The sequence below is a fragment of the Phascolarctos cinereus genome, unplaced genomic scaffold, assembly GCF_003287225.1.
Source record: "Phascolarctos cinereus isolate Bilbo 61053 unplaced genomic scaffold, phaCin_HiC Scaffold_3;HRSCAF=262, whole genome shotgun sequence".
Classification (NCBI taxonomy): Eukaryota; Metazoa; Chordata; class Mammalia; order Diprotodontia; family Phascolarctidae; genus Phascolarctos; species Phascolarctos cinereus.
The window spans coordinates 33,771,218-33,790,338 of record NW_027555736.1 but is presented as its reverse complement, the minus strand read 5'-3'; the positions used below and the strand labels follow the sequence as shown (position 1 = coordinate 33,790,338).

Sequence of the window (19,121 nt, the reverse complement as noted above, 5' to 3'; positions counted from 1 at the left end):
AGACTTGGGCAGACCTGCGACCCCCTGCTATTGGTGCACTGTCCTCCGAGCTGGTGGCCAACCTTCTGGCTGGCAAGGTGCCTCCCTCCACAGTGCCTCAAGCTGGCTGCTCCTTGGACAAGTGGTCCAGCGCCTGTTCCCAGATTCAAACACCTGACATCTTTCCAGCCTAGAAAGGACCTGCCAGGGCTCTGCTTCCCTGGCATCACCTTAAAGAAACCAAGATCACCTCCAGTAGCAAAATGATGCCCAGGAGGGAGGATTTTAGTAGCGGATGATATAATGGACTACTTTGGAGTTAATAAAATATAAGAAAAAATAGGTAGAAATAGGAGCATCTCTATATCAGATTGTGCACCATCTTGGGGAAGGAGGGGGAGAAAAATTTAAAACTCAAAAGCTTATGGAAGCGATTATTGATAAATCAAAACAAATTAATAAAACAGTTAAAAAAAAAAGAAATAAGAGCATCTATCTTGGCAGAACTACTCTGATGATGGAAATCAGAAGCCAGCTGTCTGGAAATCAAGGAGCAATGGAACAACAGCACTGGAGGCTGAGTTCAAGTCCTGACTGCCACTGACAAGTTTCAACATTTGTGAACCAATGTCCTCATCTAAACTGGGGCTGGGGATGTTGGACTTGATGATCTGAGATCCTTTCCAGCTAAGATATTCTATGCTTCCTGAATTACTGAACATAGAAATTCCTCTCTTTTAATCCTCTATGGGTCCCCCAAAAGCAGCAGAGGCTGTAGATAGGTCTCTAAAATGGCAATAGGGAAATTATGTTACTTACTCTGAGAGCTGATATAATGTGAAGTCAAGAAATGTACTTTGAAATGATTCCTTGGATCATGGTTATCTAGTCAAATCCTTCTGTTTTATAGATGAGGAAGCTGAGACGCAAAGTGGGGAAGGGATCTGCCCATGGTCACAGAGGTAGGAAGGAACAAAGCCAAACTTTTAGGCCGTGCCCTCTGATGTCTAGCCCTATAAAAACAGAACCAATGAATGAAACCATCTCTGAAGCAGAAACAAGCTCAGCTGGACCCCCTTTTAAGTGAACATATATTTTTCTTTAATAGCTCAAACTTTGCTTGCAAAGACTCACTGAGTATCCTGAGAACTAGTTGGAATCGATAACTAGGAGACTGAAGACAGTCTCTACCACCGCCCGCTTGTCTACTCCTCTGTGTCTGTTTGGGCCTGTCCAGTCCCTGATTTAAGCCCAGACTCGAGGTGTACTCTCTGTCCTTGGCTTACTTCCTTACCCTAGGAGGGACCATCTAGTGAGCTAACAGATGGGAAGACCTTCGGATCAAGGCTGATTTGGGTTGAATTCAAGTCCAATTATCTGGAGAAATGAAAGATTCCATACTTCATAAGCAACATATTAGCATCAAACATTAACACATTAATAAAAACGTTACAAATGTGTGATTTGGGGAAAAGAGCTCTGGGATCAGAGTCAAGAGATTCTTTCCATGTTGCTGCCTGTGCAACCTTGAACACGCAACAATGTCTCTGAATTTCAGGTTTCCCATATCTGCAGAATGGGCTCATGATTACTGTGTCACCCCATTTACCTCAGCCTGAAGCAATTCTTCTCCTGTCTAGGTGCACGTGCCAAGTCTGTGAAGCCTTTCTGGGTCCCCCCAGCTCAAAGGCCTCTCTGCTTTCCCACACCTTCCCGACTACTCTGTCTGGACTTAACCTGTCCTTTACCTAGAAATTTTTTGTGTATTAGATGCAGGCTCAGGTGACCATCTTCTACATGAGTCTTCCTACACATTGCCCCCAGCCCCCACTGCTGGCCTCCCTCCCAAACTACCTTGTATTTGCTTGCTTTATGCTGATGCTGTGTACGTATGTGTATGTACACACACACACACACACACACACACACACACACACACAGAGCATCAGTGTGTACACACACAGATATATATCTATCTATCTATCTATATATATATAGATATCCATATATATATATATATATATATAGATATCCATATATATATATATATATATATATATATATATCTATATATATATATAGATAGAAAGATATATATATATCTGTTCACGCTCTTGCCCGCTCCTCCATCAGACTATGGTATTGCTTCATTCGTAACCCTAGAGCTTAGTATGGTGCCTGGCACACAGGAGGCACTGAAGACAAGGACTGGTGGACGACTGTGATGACGGAAGACTGCTGAGCCACAGCGAAAGTGCTTTTTCATCTTTTGTGTGTCTGCCTTCTCAAGGGCTCAGTGAAGACCTTGCCCGTTTTAACTGCTTATGAGAGGTTTGTTAAATTGGATTCTGAGGGCGTGAGAAGACCTCAAGCGGGTGCTCTGACTTGCTCCCTGATCTGTACAAGGAGGCTGCAGAACAAGGTCCACTCCTGCTCTGGATCTTTCAGTGAGATCGATAAGAAAACGTCACTCTTAAACCAACGCATGTATTTTGTAAAACAAAGTCTACTTGGAATAACTTTCCACACAAAAGCTTCTACCTGTTGACATCTCTGCAGAGCTTTCCCAAGGGCTGTCAGAGAAGGCTTCGCTTGCCCTGGTTCTCCAGATGGAAGGAGGTGGTATGAGAAAAGGAGGCCTGGGCTCCCTAGGGCGTGGGGATACCCCGGACACTGGAAGATCTGTGCTGGCAGAGCCGAGGCTCTGATAGCTCCCATGAAGAGCTCCAAAAGGCTTCCAGAATGGGTTCAATGAATGGGCACGTGTCCTTGCAGGACCAAGCCAACAAAGTGAAGACAGGCTCATCCCGAGAAGATAAACATTTCTGGCCATATTATTGTATGAGTGGGCTAAAGTAATACTTGAAGTATTCAGATATTTAAAGAAAAACCAATTTCTAGTATGATAATGATTAAAATGAAATGAAAGTACAAATAAAATAAGAATCTAAAAGACCTGGATCTAGACCTGGGGTCTAGTCCTGTCACTGTATGACTCTAGACAAGTCACCTCACCTCCCTGAGTGACATTCACTTTCTTCATCTGGAAAACAGGAATAATGAAATAGGCCATTGTGAGGAAAGCATTTTATAAACCTTGAAGTGCTTTATAAATCTAAATTATTAATAATTTTATTAATGCACTGACATGAATGATTTCCAGCTGTTTGTGTTCTCTCTCTCTCTCTCTCTCTCTCACACACACACACACACACACACACACACACACACACACACTCTTCCAGAAGTGCCATACAGGTGCAAATCAGGTCACAACATAATCTCCAAAGAATTAAAACTATGATTGACCCAAAGGACAACAGAGAGAAATATGGATGGTCTAAGGAAATTAAAGCATATCACCATGATGATTAGCACACGAAAAATGTCCCAAGAGGCATCATTCAGGACGTGTGTGATCAGACCAGGTGCTAGGCCAGTCACATAGTGATGGCTGGCCCAAGCAGAGCACTGGTAGCCAGGGAATGCTCATTCTCAGAGGAAGGCTGATATGTTGAGTACTATTCCCAGGAAGGCTTATGAAAGGACTTGAGTGGGCTGCTGCCCCCTGAGCTACTGGAATGAGTGTCGACGTTGATGAGATAACCAATTCCTTTAAGTACTAAAATAAACACATCACTGATCCCTTGAAATACTACAGTATTTATTAATCATTCCTTGATGAACAGCACTATACATAAAACCTTTTTCTGGACACCACTCAGAACAAATTTGTTAAGTGTTTTCATAGTGATCCATTCTCATCAACAATGACAGTGAAACAATCATGGGGCATTAACCCAATGAGGAAGAAGTAGTCAGGGCACTTAGGAGAATGAAATTGGGAAGAGCAGCTGGGCCTGACCAGACACACAAGTGGGAAAAGAATGCATATTGCCTAGTTATGGCTATAGGTGGACTGGTAGGCGGACATTGAATCTGCCCATCAGCACACAGTATCTTGGACAAACACTGCAGACGAGCAGTAAGGTGTGATAGAGTAAAAAGGATGAGAACAAGCTGAATTGTATTTGAGAAACTATACAGCTCTTTCAATAATCACACAAAACCTTTCAAAGTGCAACATTTTCTCAATGATTCTCTATGGCTGCTGATCCTGGAACACTATGCTTTTGAAGAAACTGCAAGGAAGCTATGCACAATGGTTGTAAATTATCAATGACTATTTGGGTATAAGAAAAGGTGTAAAAGGTACCACCGAGAGACATACAAATATATAAGAGGAAGGGTAAATGAGAGAGAGAGAGAGAGAGAGAGAGAGAGAGAGAGAGAGAGAGAGAGAGAGAGAGAGAGAGAGAGAGAGAGAACGAGAACAGATTGCCAGTGCGTATGTTACATTGTTCTTCGTGAACATTATGACGCTTAGTAGGGAAGTCTCCATTGCGCAGGGTAGATCCTGCATGGATGACTTAGGGAAACAAATGAATAAAAATTACATAGGATGAACATTTGACTGCATTGATGAAGGGGATGCTCACACAGCCAGGTTCAGAATCCACATTCTCAATCTTTTTTTTTTTTCTTTTGGTAAAAGTATTACTAAAATTAGTGATCTTTTGCCTAAGGACAATATAGTACAATCAATCTTTTTTATAATTATGAATATTGCAGGGTCTCAGTCATCACTAGAAATATCAGAGAATCAACAGACATTTTTAAAGCACTTATTATGTGCCATGCATTGTGGAAGTACTGGGATTGCAAAGACAAAAATCAAACTGTCCCTATCCTTAGGGAGCTCAGATGATTGTATTACTATGGATGTGAAACATGGAAGAGAGGAGGTTGAATCTGAATCTCTGGTAATAGCTTGTTTGTAATTATTTTTAAAATAAAGGGAAGAAAAAAAATCCTGGTTAATGGAGAATTCAGTTTAAATGAATTCCACTTTTACTGAAAATATTAGAAACTGGGTCCCTATAAAAGAAACATGTTCCTCCACTGTATCTCAGGTAAATATTCTACTTTAGAATCTTAAGTTTATGAGCTAAAAATCTGCCTTCATTATGTGCTTATTCGTACTGGGGGAAAAGGTTGTTTATATAACATTTAGGGCTGTTAGCATTTTAAATCAATTGAGTTCCTTAAATGTCTGGGGCTGGCTCACATGGTAAGCTCAGCTTTCTATTTCCAGGGGCTCCCGTATCAGGTGGCATTAGCTTATTCTTTGTACATAAAAGGTTTCTAAAAATCTTAGAATTAAATTCAGGGCCAAAAAGGTCCTTAGAGATGATCTAGTCCACCCCCTTTACAGATGAGAAAACCGAGGCAGGCTTGGTGACTTGTCTAAAGTCAGAGAGTGAACAATTAGCACCAAGGTGCGATTCCAGGAGCTCCTTTAGTAGAAAATGAGTATCTGATCATGCTTCTGTCATTTCCTCCACCAGCGGCCACAAATGAAAGCTACTTTGTGGGTTAGCAGGAAGAGCTTGAGAATGAGAGGCCCTGGCCTGTTGGACCTGCCTGTCCCTTCTTCAGTTTTTCTTCATCTGTGAAATGGTCATGCTAATAATTAACTTAGAGGGTAGTGAGGCAGATCAAATAGGACTGCCCAGGAAAGTGCTTTGTAAACCTTAAAGGAAGACAATCTCTGTCATCTACTGAGAGAGGAAGGAACCTGTATTGGAGGCCAGCTTGGACACAGAGTGGCTGTGTGGGCCTCCTGCGATTTCTCTGAGACTCAGTTTTCTCATCTGTAAAATGAGGATAATGATCCTTACACTTGTCTACTTTTCACAGCTGTTGTAAGGAAACAGACTTTGTTGCAATGTGTGCTACATAAATACGAGTAGCTTTTATTTCCTTTTGGACCAGACTTGAAATTTCACCAGTGTAAGAAGCTTCTAGTGTGAAAATTCTGCCCATCAATGCAGACAGGCAATTTGACAACAGACAGTTTCAAAGAGTTCCCTGGGACACCGAGAAGGTAAAGGACTTGGCCAGGGTCACACGGCTAGCTAACGTATGTCAGAGGCAGCCACCCTGCCTCTTAGTGGTAATAATAACAACTATAGGATTGTCTAAATCTCAACGACATTTGTTCTCTTAAAAACCAATACACTTACATACTAATGAGCAGAATGGAACACAAATGAGTACAAGTGGAAAAAAAGGTAGCAAGCAGTAACATACAACAATTGTTGCTAAATAATTAATATTTAATTCATTAAAAATAGGATGATAGATTTGCAGCTGGAACAGACCATCCAGGCCAACCCTCTCATTTTACAGATGAAGAAGCTGAGGCTCAGAAAAGTTAACTGATTTGCCTGGAATCCCACAAGTGTCTGGGGTGGGATTTGAACTTGGGTCCAGGACTCTAGTGACCCAGCCACCAATACCCCAAATTTAGAACAGAATAGCAGCCAACCTTCCCCCAACAACTTCTGACAGCAGAAACCTTTTTAAGCCATAAAGTTCCAAATGGCTAACAATGATTTACAAACTTTGACAACACACAGAAGGTAACAATCTATAAAAACAACACGGAGAGATTCCATGGTGCTGTTTTTCATCTTCCAAGCACTTTACCCCCATTAGCTAATTAACAGACCCTGCCCTCCGCCGTTCGACTGCAATGGCAGGATCCGTCTATCACACTTTTTTATGAATAAACAAAGTTCCATCTTCATGTTAGTGCAGTTCTTAAATGACTAACGGCCTCTTCAGGCTGAATCCACAAGAACGTTTTCTTCTCTTGCACAGTGAGAACAAAGCCGTGACCACCATTTCCCCACAAGGAAGAATGACTCACCCCATGCCACAGATGGTAGCAGTTGAACTCTGACAAGCACAAAACACAATTGGGCCTTTGCTTTTCAAACTGTACTAACTTAGAAAAGAACCAGGAAAAGCTGGACAAAGTGTTACATGGGGGCGGGGGGAGACAAATGTCAGACTTTTCATGGAAAATAATGGGGGCCACAGTCATTCACCTTTCCTGGAAATTTGGTAGCTGGTCAGTCACCTTGTAGAACAACATGGTCTCGAAGACTCTGAGCTGTGGCTGCACTGGCCAAAGCACAGCCCACCAGAAGAGCCCCTCCCCACTCACTCACACGCGGCAAACTGAGGCCTTTTTTCTTGAAGACACAGCCGGTGACTATACACCAAATGAGGGATATTCCTTGAAACAGTAACATTTTTCTATTGTTTCTGCACCGACTGGAAGGAGGAACCATGAAATTTCAATTTGCAGCCAACACCAGATTCACTGCTACATATTCGGTTACCGTGGGGCTGAAGATCACGTGAAATTCCTTCATTATAAAGCACTACCACACTGCAATACCTCTGCTAATGCAGTCTTGGGCAGTGCTTGCGTGGTCAGATGCTTGTGACTGATTTTTTTCCCCAGACTGCTGTGATTTGGGGCCCTCAAAAGGCTATTCTCTACTGCAGATGGTCACTAAACTAAGATCATTTGAGTCCTAGGCAAGCTTTGTTCTCTAGAGGTGAGAGGCTAGTACATTAACCAAGTTTTATATTAAACGTCTTTATCATTTGGGAGCAGCCCAGATGGTTTGTAATGTGTATGGATAGTTTGAAACATAGGCCGGCTGATTTCAATTAGCTTTGAAGTGAGACAAATGATGGTGAGGAGCAGTATCCCAGGGCCCAACGGGACTGATGGGGAATATTTTCTTACCGCCAAATATGCAATCAGTTGGATGCCCAGTTTATACAATCCAGCTAACAGACTTTCTCAGACTGCACATATTTCTATTAAAGAATCTTCTTTCTTTGGGGATCAACCCTTTACAGTCATGAGAAGGGGACATTTCAGTGACCTAGACAACATGGGAAGCAGCAGCCCAAATCATTTTTGGTAGCCAATACGAATGCTTCTTAACATCGTTAGGCCCAATACAATGCACTGATTAAAAAGATGAACAAGTGAACAACTGTTACTATTCTCCAGGCACTGCACAATGGCGATTTCTACGTTATTCTCCTCAAGTTGCCAGCTGGGTGTTCTTGAAGATTCTACCACACTCAGTACAAGGATACAAGTAAGTCCTTGAAAATGCCACTTCTCCAGAACATCTTGAGTTTCAAAGGATTCTGTGACTTGCTCTGAGCAAGTCATAGTCAAGAGTGGAATCAATTCTCTTCTTTGGAATCAAAAAGGGAGCCAGGGAAATAGAATTTCCTTTCCAATCATAGGGGCTCCAACAGACATTCTGAAAAGTTATTTGCCCTAAGCTCTCCAGAGAGATCAAAAAGGTCCATTTTCTAACATGCCAGTACAACAGAAAGGAGAACCTTTAAAAAGAGGGGGAAAATAAATCAATTTTACCTACAAATTCCCTCCTTGGAAAAGAACCCACAAAATTCTTTTTCCTGATTGTTCTCCATATCCCCACTGAAATTTCATAGAGAAACACACTGCTCCTCTTTGGAGCCTATCAGCCTATTCAGTAATCAGGATGTGGCTTCCTGAGGGTCACATGCCCTTCTCAGGGGTTTTAATCTGCCTGCCTGAAGAGCCAATTGCTCCAGCAGGGGTGAGGGCACTTTTGGCTCTCCCACGCAAAATACAGAATCCCTGCTAATACACGACTTATTGGCACCTCTTCTAGAAGTGTTGCTTATTCCGGTAAAGCAAGAGCAAACAGTATGAAATGCTCAGGGACATCCTAAGGTTGCTGACATCAATATTTAATAGCACAAATCTGACAGAGAGAAAGTCAAACATAGTATGAAAAGAGGGAATTGACAAGAGCCACTTATGGCAGAATTATACTGGTCAGGAATCTAGGGAGAGAATGGGCTGGAAGAAGAAAATGGGTTGAAGCTAACATTCTCCAAAAGCTGACAAGGTTTCTCTAATACGAATGTTTTTAAAATTCTTATTATAATAATAGATCATTTCTTATAATCTTATAATAATAATCTCATAATAATATGTTATTATTCAATCAACAAACATATTACATGCCTGCTATGGACAGTTGCTAAGAACACTTCTCTTTGGGTCCTACCTTTGCCACTCCTTAAGTGGCCTTGGTCAAAAGTCACTTAGATTCCTTTTCCTGAATAAGCAACTGAAAAAAAGTGATTTGAACTCAGAAGACAGGAAGGGAGAGGGAGCTAAGATGGTGCCATAGAAGGAAGCAAAGTATCTGAGCTCCCACACACAACTTCTCCAAACAGATCTATAAAATGCACCAGACCAAATCCTGATGGAGAAATCCAGAAAAAGTCACAGTGAGTCATTTGTCTGGCCCTGGTTGGCCCAGGGAGACAGAAAGATCCACAGGACCTAGGGACAGAGCCAGGGCAGGAGCTTGGTGCCCTCCAGCGTCCAGGGAGGAGCTGCACACCAGCATAAAAGGAGGCCCCAGACTCATACTGGGATATTCCAGACCCACACGGGGGTAGTGTAACCGGGTCTAGTGCCTAATGGCAGCTTTGATGCTCGCTACCCAGTTCTGGTCCCAGATCTGGTCCCAGATCCAGGGAGGAGTGAGAAGGGGACCACCTGCATGCAGACTGGCAATGTCACTTTTCCCAGGTAGGGAAGGAGGAAGTTCAGAAGCCAGAAGCAGCAGGGGTATGACTATGCCCCCAAGCACAGAGCAGGGTCTCATTTCCAACACCTAGCCCAAACTGCAGAAGAACAGCCAAGGCAGGAAACCCAGACCAGACCACTCTGGGAGCACTGAAAGCTTGCAGGTCCCCAAGAACCAGGAGTAAGACAACACTCAATAACCCAAGAAAGCAGCAACAGGACCAGTCTAGACCTTTCCTCCAGAAGGGTGGTAGAGCTCAGCCCTAACTTCACGCTCGAAGTCAGGAAGTGGGAAGCATCAACAAACCAAAAAACTCCCACACCATGATGAGTTATTACAGCAGTGGGGACCCCAGAGACACAAAACCACTAGAAGATAATGACTCCAAAACACACACAAGCAAAGTCTTGGAGTAAAACAGAGCTTGGATACAAACTCAACGAAAATTCCTGGAAAAGATGAAGCAAGAATTTAAAAAAAAAGAAAGTTTATTTTTTTTAACAAATGGAATGAGAGTGTTTGAGAGAAAAATTAAGAGAGAAAAATTAAAAAAGAAATGAGAACTATGGAAGAAAGAATTGTAAAGGGAATCAACAGTTTGGCATGGAGGGGCATAAAACCCTGCCCAAACAACAAACCCCCCGAAAATCTGAATGGACCAAATAGAAGCCAATGATTCCATAAGACAAGAAGAAATATTAAAACAAAGTCAAAAGGCTGAAAAAAGGGAAGAGAATGTAAAGTGTTTCATATTAAAAACAACTGATCTGGAAAACAGATAAAGGAGAAACAAATTTAAGACTCACTGGACTATCTATCTGATGAGGCAGGCAGGCGGCCTGGAGTCAGGCCTGAGTTCAAAACCAGCCTCAATCACATATTAGCTGTGTGACCCTGGGCAAGTCACTTCAACCCTGTTTGCCTCAGTTTCCTCATCTGCAAAATGAGCTGGAGAAAGAAATGGCAAAACCACTCTAATATCTTTGCCAAGGAATCCTTAAACGGGGTCACAAAGAGCTGGATATTCTGAAATGACTGAACAAGGACTATCTGAAGATTATTAAAAAGAAAAAAGCCTTGCTATCATATTTCAAGAAATCTTAAAACTGCCCAGATCTCTCAGAACCCAGAGCTCCAGAGATTCACTTTCAAGTGGCTTTGTTCTATATTATTATTAAGTAGCTTTACTACACGCCAGGCACTGTGCTAAGTACTAGGGATATGGACAGGGAGGCACTGGAAATACAAAAATGAAACTATTTTTGCCCTCAGGGAGCTTCCATTCTACTGCGGGGATACAGTATGTCTACAGATGAATGAAAACCAACTAATTTAGGAGAGAAGAAAGAACTACCAGCAGGGAGAATGAGGAAGGACAGAGGGATTCACCAGCCTGCAAGGACAAACTGAAGCCAGAATGAGGATGGCATTAACCACCTTTCCTCCCTCCGCTCTGTCAGTGCCACCCAACAATGACTCATCTGTCATTTTTGCTGCCTTTACTAGCTCATTTAATGACTGTGCACATTGTCAGGATTTTACCTTGTAGATACTTTAAGACAGGGTTTCGAGGAATGAATTGGATCTAAAAGCAGGGATGTCAAGTTCATCAGATCACAGGAATCAGAGGTGGAAGAGGCCTGGCAAGGGCATCCTGTTCAACATCCTATTGATGAGGAAAGGAAAACCTAGAGGCGACATAAATTGCCTAAAGTTGAGCGGCCAAGTAAATGGCTCCGGCCCATGTTCTCTGCCTGCAAGGCCGCTGCTCTTTCTACTACACCAGGGGTGGAGGTCCTGTGGCTTTGAAGTTCGGATGCCATCAAAGGGCCGCACTTGAGGCCCTAGAGGCCATGGGTGGCCTTGAGGTGCAGGTTCCCCACCCCTGTATTACACCCTTCCAAGGTTAGCTTTATAAAAGTTAAAAGAAATAATTAGGGCATCAAATCAGACCTCCTTCTTTTAACAATGGCCTCTCCCAGTATGGATAAAGCTTGGGATCTGTAGGTCACTCGAGTAGAACAAAAGACTCACTGTGGCCTCCAGCATCCCTTCTTACCTTAATCAGCCTCATCAGAAACAATACTAAGAAGGGCTTATTTTTCAAGAGATGCTAATAAAATATCTGATTTTCATTAAATACCATAATTATTTTTCACAGAATCACAAAATATAAGAGATAGGAGTAACTTAAAAGACAATATCAGGGCTGGAAGGACCTTTGGGGGAAAGAACGTGGCCTGGCACACCAGGAAGAGGTTTCATAAAACAGACCACAAGAGTAAGGTGGGGCCCTATGGACCACCCCCTTGGGCTCCATTTTAAAATGTGGCAGCAGAGAGCCAAAGAGTGAAGCCCCTTCTAGCTGAGCCGGGGCTGAACCAACTACCAACACGGTCCTATCAAGACCACTCTATGAAACCTGTCCACAGACCAAGCAGAAGTTCTTTCTCTCTCCTAGAAACAACTGCTCTACCAGATGCCTTCAAAACTCTCTCTGGCAGCATACTGGACCAAAGGACGATGGCTCAAGATTTAAGTGGAAAACAATACTCTCCTTTTGCAAGTTCTGTGTCTTGGAAGTGTAGAAAACTCATGAATTATATAACTGAGACAGCACTCAAATGACAAAACAACTAAGTTTTCCCTCAGAATTTATACTTTTGGACGGCAATTCTGTATGAAAGGAATGTAATAGTAACACCAAATAAATCTGGGATCCAAATAAATTTGATTTAGAGTCACAGCAAAGAACACTTTGGTGGTCAAGGAGAGTTTGGGTCAAACCCATACTTTCATATTGATATCTGTGACTCTGCACAAGTTACTTATTCTCTCTGGGTCTCAGTTACCTGATGTGTAAAATGGCAATAATCCTAGTACTACCTACCTCCCAGCTACATGAAGAACAAAGTACTCTGTCAGTCTTAAAGCACTAGAGAAATGTAATATGTTAGCAATGGTTTGACACTATATATATATATTTATTTATTTATTTATAATTCACATTTTTTATGTAAGCTGAAACAAAAACAAAATCCCTTGCTTATCATTCTTGTGAGATCTTACCTGATTTTTAAATCTGGCTTTAAAAAAATCTACTTTATGACACTCAAAGTGACTCATTCTGAGCTACTGGACCCATTCAATTAAGGAAAGGATTAGATGGCATTTAACAGAGTACAGCAACAAAGGGTTAAATATCTGGCAATTCTGAAGGTTAGAAGGAAAATGTCTTAATAGTTTCATTTTTTCCACTACAATCCTCTCTCTTTTGAAAGTGTCCTCTCTTTTCTATTCTAGTATGTTCAGCCACTGGCTAATTGCTCTTAAAAATAAAAAAAAAAAGACTGATCTGAAGTGTGTGCTAATGTACTATGGTGAACTCACTCTAACTTGAGTAGTGCTATGACTGCTCTCACAGACACTGTTTTAGAGAAGGTCAATGACTTCTGAACAAAGGCACTGAGCTTCCTAGAAGCATTTCCTATAGCTGTTTCCTGCAGGGATAAACTAAAACTTCCAGTGGTGCCCTAGCATAAAAAGGGGCAAAGGAAACTCTCAGTTAATGAACTGACTTCCATTTCTACAACCAAAGTTCCTATCTGCATTCACGTTGAAGTTTCGCTGAGCTACCAATGTCATCTGCAGAACGCACGTCCCAGATTCTCTGGAGTTCTGCTATTTGTGGTGGTCCAAGAGTTGCCGTTAACGTCATGACTCCTATCCAGGGTTTGCTCCTGACCCTCTGGACTTGGCCACCTTCTTTTCACCATGGTGATGGCACTGCTTCTGTGGTTACCTCCTCCGAAGGGTAAGTTCCTACCTGGGACCCTGACTTCATGAAGTGCCCAGGCCACCCCTGTTTAGTCTTTCCTCGCTTTACCTGACGTTGGAATATTCCAGCCTACTACCCCATGCTCCCCAACCCTCTTCCAGCTCCCCTTTGTGTATTGCCTTGCCCTATTAGACTGTAAGCTTTTTGAGGGGTAGTGACTGTCTTTTTTTGGTTAATATTTGTATTCTCAACATTTAGCACAGTGCTTGGCATATAGTAAGCACTTAATAAATGCTTGCTCACTCTATGTACCTCTCTGTTTGTCTACCTATCAACATAAAATCTTTCTAATTCTTAATTACTTGAAGGTTATGACATACCCTCTGTCCTTTGTAACTTTATGAAGAAAAACAATTTGCATACAGCTGCAGGAATACAGGAGCATGACTACCGACTCTACAGAGCTCCCTCCTGAAATTACATGGCCATCTGTCACATTCTAGCGCCAACCTGCCAGGGCATTGACAGCTGAAAAGAATTTACTGACCCCAACCTGCTGGCTTTGGGGTAATTAATGCTGAAGGGAGGCAAAGCAGTTTAAATGACTAAATGATTTAAAGGACTTTTAGCTGTGCTGGCTGGGTGTAGCTATGGGTCTGATTCACAACAGAACTGAAAAATCTCTTAAAGAAATGGTCTGAGACTTTTATTTTAAAATGAAAACCAAACCAAACCAAACAAACATTTTAACATGATGGACTATACAAAAAAAGGCAGGGAGCTGATTTTTGGCTAGGACAGGCTGTAGTTTGCAACCCCTGGCTTAGACTCATAACAGAGCTATCAAAACTCTCCTAGGATATAAGCTACAAAGCTGTTAAAATTTAATAGCATACCAGGAAGAACTAGCAAATGACAGTAACAGTTTAGTGAACCATCAGAAGGCAGCCAAGCAGAGAAAGCATGACAGCAGACAATACCAAGAGTTTTATAGGGAAGTAGTGAGGGGATGTTCTAGTTGGGAGAGATTTCTGGGAGTATACGTTTCTTAAGTTAAATGTGGTTCCCTCTTCTCACTGGTAGCATGAGAATCTGTGAGGGAATATTGCCTTGTGCACATGGAGAAGGAGAGTGGTAGAATTTTCCTTATTTATCTTTTTATTCTGTTAAATGAAATGCTGTTTTTTGAGTAAACAAGCCCAATAGTTTAGTCTAATAGAAAAAGCATTAAACGGAAGTTCATGAACTATGATTTTTGAATGAATGCTGAATTAAAGTATACCTCAAACATAGTTATAGTTTAAGGGAATCTGGGCTACATATTTTTAAATTCTCAGAGCAATCTTGTGAAGGAAATGCAAGTAAAATTGCAACCATTTTAACAATTAAGAAAGACAGAGTCGTAAGTGCTTTCTCAAAATCACACAGTTGCCAAACAAACAGCAGAGATGGGACTAGAATTCATTCCTCTCATTCTATATTTTTTCCGCTATGTTATAACCATTTGGGATTCTGTCCCTCCTTTTCCACAATCATCATTCGTGTTAGATTCCTGAGATGTGTCTTGTAGACTGTACTGCCATCTCACTACCTGGTCTCTTTGCCTCGTCTCTCCTGACTCCACTGTGTTCACAATGTGTCACTGTGACAATCTTCCTTCATAGTGTCACTCTTACTAAAAAAGCTACAGTATCTAATCACTTCTTATTGGATAAAATCAAAATTCCTCAACACAATTATCAAAACGCCCATGAACCTGTAGCTTCTGTCCAAGCTCCAAATCACCAACTTGAGTTTTTTGGTTCTTTTTTATTGAGACTCTGTGATATACTCTACCTAATGACTTCCTCGTTTTTACTTATGTACTATTTTCTTCATCTTAGATATTCTCTCTCCTTTTCTCTCCTATTCATGTCTATCACTTCATAGTGGCTTGTTCTAAATCTTGTTAAAGAAATCCCTAATGCACCACAACGCCAGAAAGAGTACTAGACCTAGACTAAGAAGGACTTGGGTTCAAACCCTAAGCCCTAACTCTGACACCAGCATAAACAAGTTATTCAGCCTTTCACCCTCAGTTCCACTGTCTACAAAATGGAGACAGTAATATCTTAGTGAGGCACTAACTGAATGATTGTGAGGAAAGAGCTTTGTAAACTTTGAAGGGCTACAGAAATGGCAGCAGTAATTATTACTACTCTGTATCTATTTAGCATTTGGCTCATATGGTTTCATTTTTCACTTGACATTCTGCTTTGTAAGTAAATGGTTTATAATCATCTCTTCCATTAGATTTAAATAAACCAACCAACCTCTTCATCTCCAGTACAGTCTCTTCCACTTCTTCAGTAATCTACATGGCAGATGCTCCAAGGTGTTTGTGACTGACTGATGACGCTGGCCTGCAGGTGAATGCTAGAACTGAGGCCTAGATCCCCTGGGGCTCAAAGATCTTGACAGACTTCAGGAGGATGAAAGGTTTTGTTTTCCCTGGCTCTTGTCAGGTTTTGTTTTCCCTGGCTCTTGTCACTAAAGTCTCCCTGTAGTTGCAGCTTTCCTTGAACACTTCCTTTTCTAAAAATAGTTTCAGCATCCAAATTTCCTGGTAGTGTCCCATCCAGAGACATGTATGAGCAAAAAGCGAAGAAGAAGTATCCACAGAGAAGGGGAGAGATTCCCTGGGACACCTGAAGGGCTCTTGAACCAGCCTCACTGCTTCCAGACTCTTCCCTTTCCAATCCACCCTTTACACATCTGTCAAAAGGATCTTGATGCATCGCTCTGTGCCGTCTACAACATCTTTTAAAGCTCTCCCCATTGGCGACACGATAAACACTTCAGCTGATCAGGCACCGAATGCTCTGTGGAACCTGGATCTATCCTTCCTTTCCAGCCTGGCTTCCTGGCCAGTCTGACTAGGCCAATGGAGGTTATTGGAATCACATGTGGTATTTACTTGAAGAAGAACAGAGGCTCCTTGCGGGAAAGGGCTTTTCACCTGAATGTGGGAAGTGCCTGGTCAATGCTGGATGAGCCAAACTGCACAGGCCTTCCTCCTCCCTGGGACGCTTGCTCTCCTGCTCTCTCCGCCTTTCAGAATCCTCACCTTCCTGCAAGGTTCAGGGTAGGTGCCACCTCCTCCAGGCAGCCTGGCCTGATGCTCCAAGATGGATGGGTCCTCTTCAGATCCAAATATTTCTAGAACCTTGGAATAATCACCACCAGCCTTCCCTACCTTGTGTGCTTCCCAGGGTCCGTGTTTCAGTCTCCTTCTTTGTTCCCCACTTCCATCTCCCCGCCTCCCCTCCGTTCTCAAGGGGCCTCAGGGATGGCTTCATTTTTGTCTTTGTGTGTACCCCCAGAGCCTCACCCAGCACAGGGCCTTAGAAATGCAGGTTCAAATGAAGACTTACATCTTTCAATGGAATTTGTTTCAAACAACTACACATAATGGAATGCTATTTTTTCTTTGTTACCATTATTGTCCTCACTGGTTAAAGACAACACTGGTAACACAAAAGCCTTAGAAAAGCTGCTCTGGTCATTGTGTGTCTGAAACCTCTAACACTTGTAAAAAGGACATCTGAAACTGTCATAAATACCTTCGATGCCAAGAGGAGAGTGAATCTGCTCTCTACAACCACATGAATACAGTGTAAACAAAGGGGACCCCCTTTCTCATTGAGGTTTCTTAAGTGTATACTTCATCACAAAACACCACAAAGTCAGCCAAGCTTGGCCTTATTAAATGCTAGCAAAGTTCACAGGAATTAAATATTCATGCGTACCATTATGCTTTAAGTATTTAATCAATTCTTAACAAAGAAAAAAGAAAATCAATGCTCTCCCTTTAATTCTGTCAGGTTCAAAGCCACTAGAAAGAAAAGGATGTGTGTCCATGTAGATGGACAGTCCATTACCAGCTTCTCCTCAGCTCTTCTCCTGTGGCTTTTCTCTATTATAATGGCAAATAGTCTGGAAACATGTCAAGAAAAACAAAACCTGTCTTTTGCAGTGAATTGCCCCACACGGCCCAGCAGAGAGGCCAAAGACTCAGGATGGAATTCTAGCTCTTCTGGAGCATGGCCCACAGCACGAATGAGCTGCCTTCACTGGGTCTTAGCTTTTCCTCTGTGTTTGTGGGGGTGGCATGATCTCTGACATCGCCATCCAACTCTAAAACCCTAGCACCCCAATTTTAAGTGATAATAAAGCTTAAATGATTCACTTGCTTAAAAATCTGAAGAGACTGGCTTGTGGAGCACCTTGTAACAGAGTGAAATGTTCACACTTTCATTAACAGAACCCCACTGCGATGTGATGCTAAACTGACGTGGTGGGGCTTAAATTCTTGAAACACTAATGGAACCTTCTCCAAATGGGAAGAAAGACAATGTGTAACTTTAAAATTTGAGGCATCAAGTAACGGTTACCTTGGATTAAATGTGAAAATGCTTTGAAAGCTCAAAGTCCTCCATACAATTTCAGGTATCATAAGGCTAGGCTGGAGAAATGGCAAGACTGAAAGTTTTCTTGTATTCCTCTTCACAATTTTCTATGTATTTTAAATACAAATGGGATGAAATTTCAAATGATCAAGTTTATTTAAATGTGTATAATTAACAAACTGGCTGAGGTAAATTCTCATAAATACCCATCTGATGCACGCAAAAGATAGGAACAGGCACTAGACCCATGATTTCACTGGTACAGGGAACTTCCAGGGCAGGAAACCCCCTGTACCAATGGAATTTGGCAGGTTTTCCGCCATTGACTGTCTGAGACAGAGCTGTGAGAGGTGGCATGATCTTTCCAGGGCCCCACTTGTCAGACTTACAGAAGCATTAAAGCAGAACCCACCGATAGCACATGATCATGGGAGGTTAGAACAGGGAGGTCTCTTAGAGGTCATCGCAGCCAGCCCTTCATTTTATACCATTGGTTAAAAACATGTTTTATTGGTGCATTGTCTCCGAACAGCAGTTATTCGTGCACTTAGATGGCCCCAGACAGCCAGTGGGATAAAGAAAAAACAATTAAGCAAAAACAGCAATGGCACCTGACAAAGCACACAGGCCACCTCCCTCTTCCCGTGTGGGGAAAGAGGGGCTGTTTTCTCGTCAATTCTCCTGAACATTCACGGGGGTTTTCAATGACTTGAGAGTCCAGCTTCCCTTTGGTGATTTTATAATTGATATTGTTGCAGTAACTGTGGGTACGATTCTCTTGGTTCTACTTATTCTTCACCAGTTCAACAAATCTTCCCACATTTCTTTGCATATAGAACTGTCATTTGTTATTATTGCACGATGATATTCCGTGTCATCGTGACATTCTTATGCCATAGATTTTTCAACCATTCCCCAATCAATGGGGAGCCCCCTTTTCTTTCTAGTCCTCTGCTACCACGAGGAGGCCAGTTATGAATTTCTGGTCTACCTTGGACCTTTGTTTCTGTTTCTGACTTCTTTGAGTGCATTTGCCCAGGAGGAGGGATTTCTCAGTCAAGGATGAAGGCACACTTAGTCAATTTTCCTGCATTCCCACGAACTGCGTTATACAACACAGCTCAAATATGAGTGCTTTTGCATCCTCTTCCTGGCCCTTCCAACACGACTCCTATTTTTATGTGACCTTATGCAAATGACAATGCCTCTCAGACTCAGTTTCCTCACATGTAAAATGAGAGGGCTGGATCCAAAGTCCTCTTTAAAAGTCTCATCCACAAACAGACTTCAGAAAGACCTGGAAAGACTTGTATGGACTGATGCTCAGTGAAGTGCGCAGAACCAGGGGAACATTGTACATCGTAACACCCACGTTGTGCG

At 42.2% G+C, this 19,121-nt stretch overlaps 1 protein-coding gene and 1 long non-coding RNA gene across 2 annotated transcripts in view; one reads left to right on the top strand and one right to left on the bottom strand.

Annotated features, from left to right (window-relative positions):
* The window catches only part of PEAK1 (pseudopodium enriched atypical kinase 1), a 278,737-nt gene that overhangs the window by 77,233 nt on the left and 182,383 nt on the right, over positions 1–19,121 (bottom strand).
* LOC144456247 (uncharacterized) lies at positions 12,951–17,885 on the top strand. Its single transcript, XR_013485163.1, has 2 exons — positions 12,951–13,329; positions 15,586–17,885. It is a non-coding gene; the product is annotated as an uncharacterized LOC144456247 (long non-coding RNA).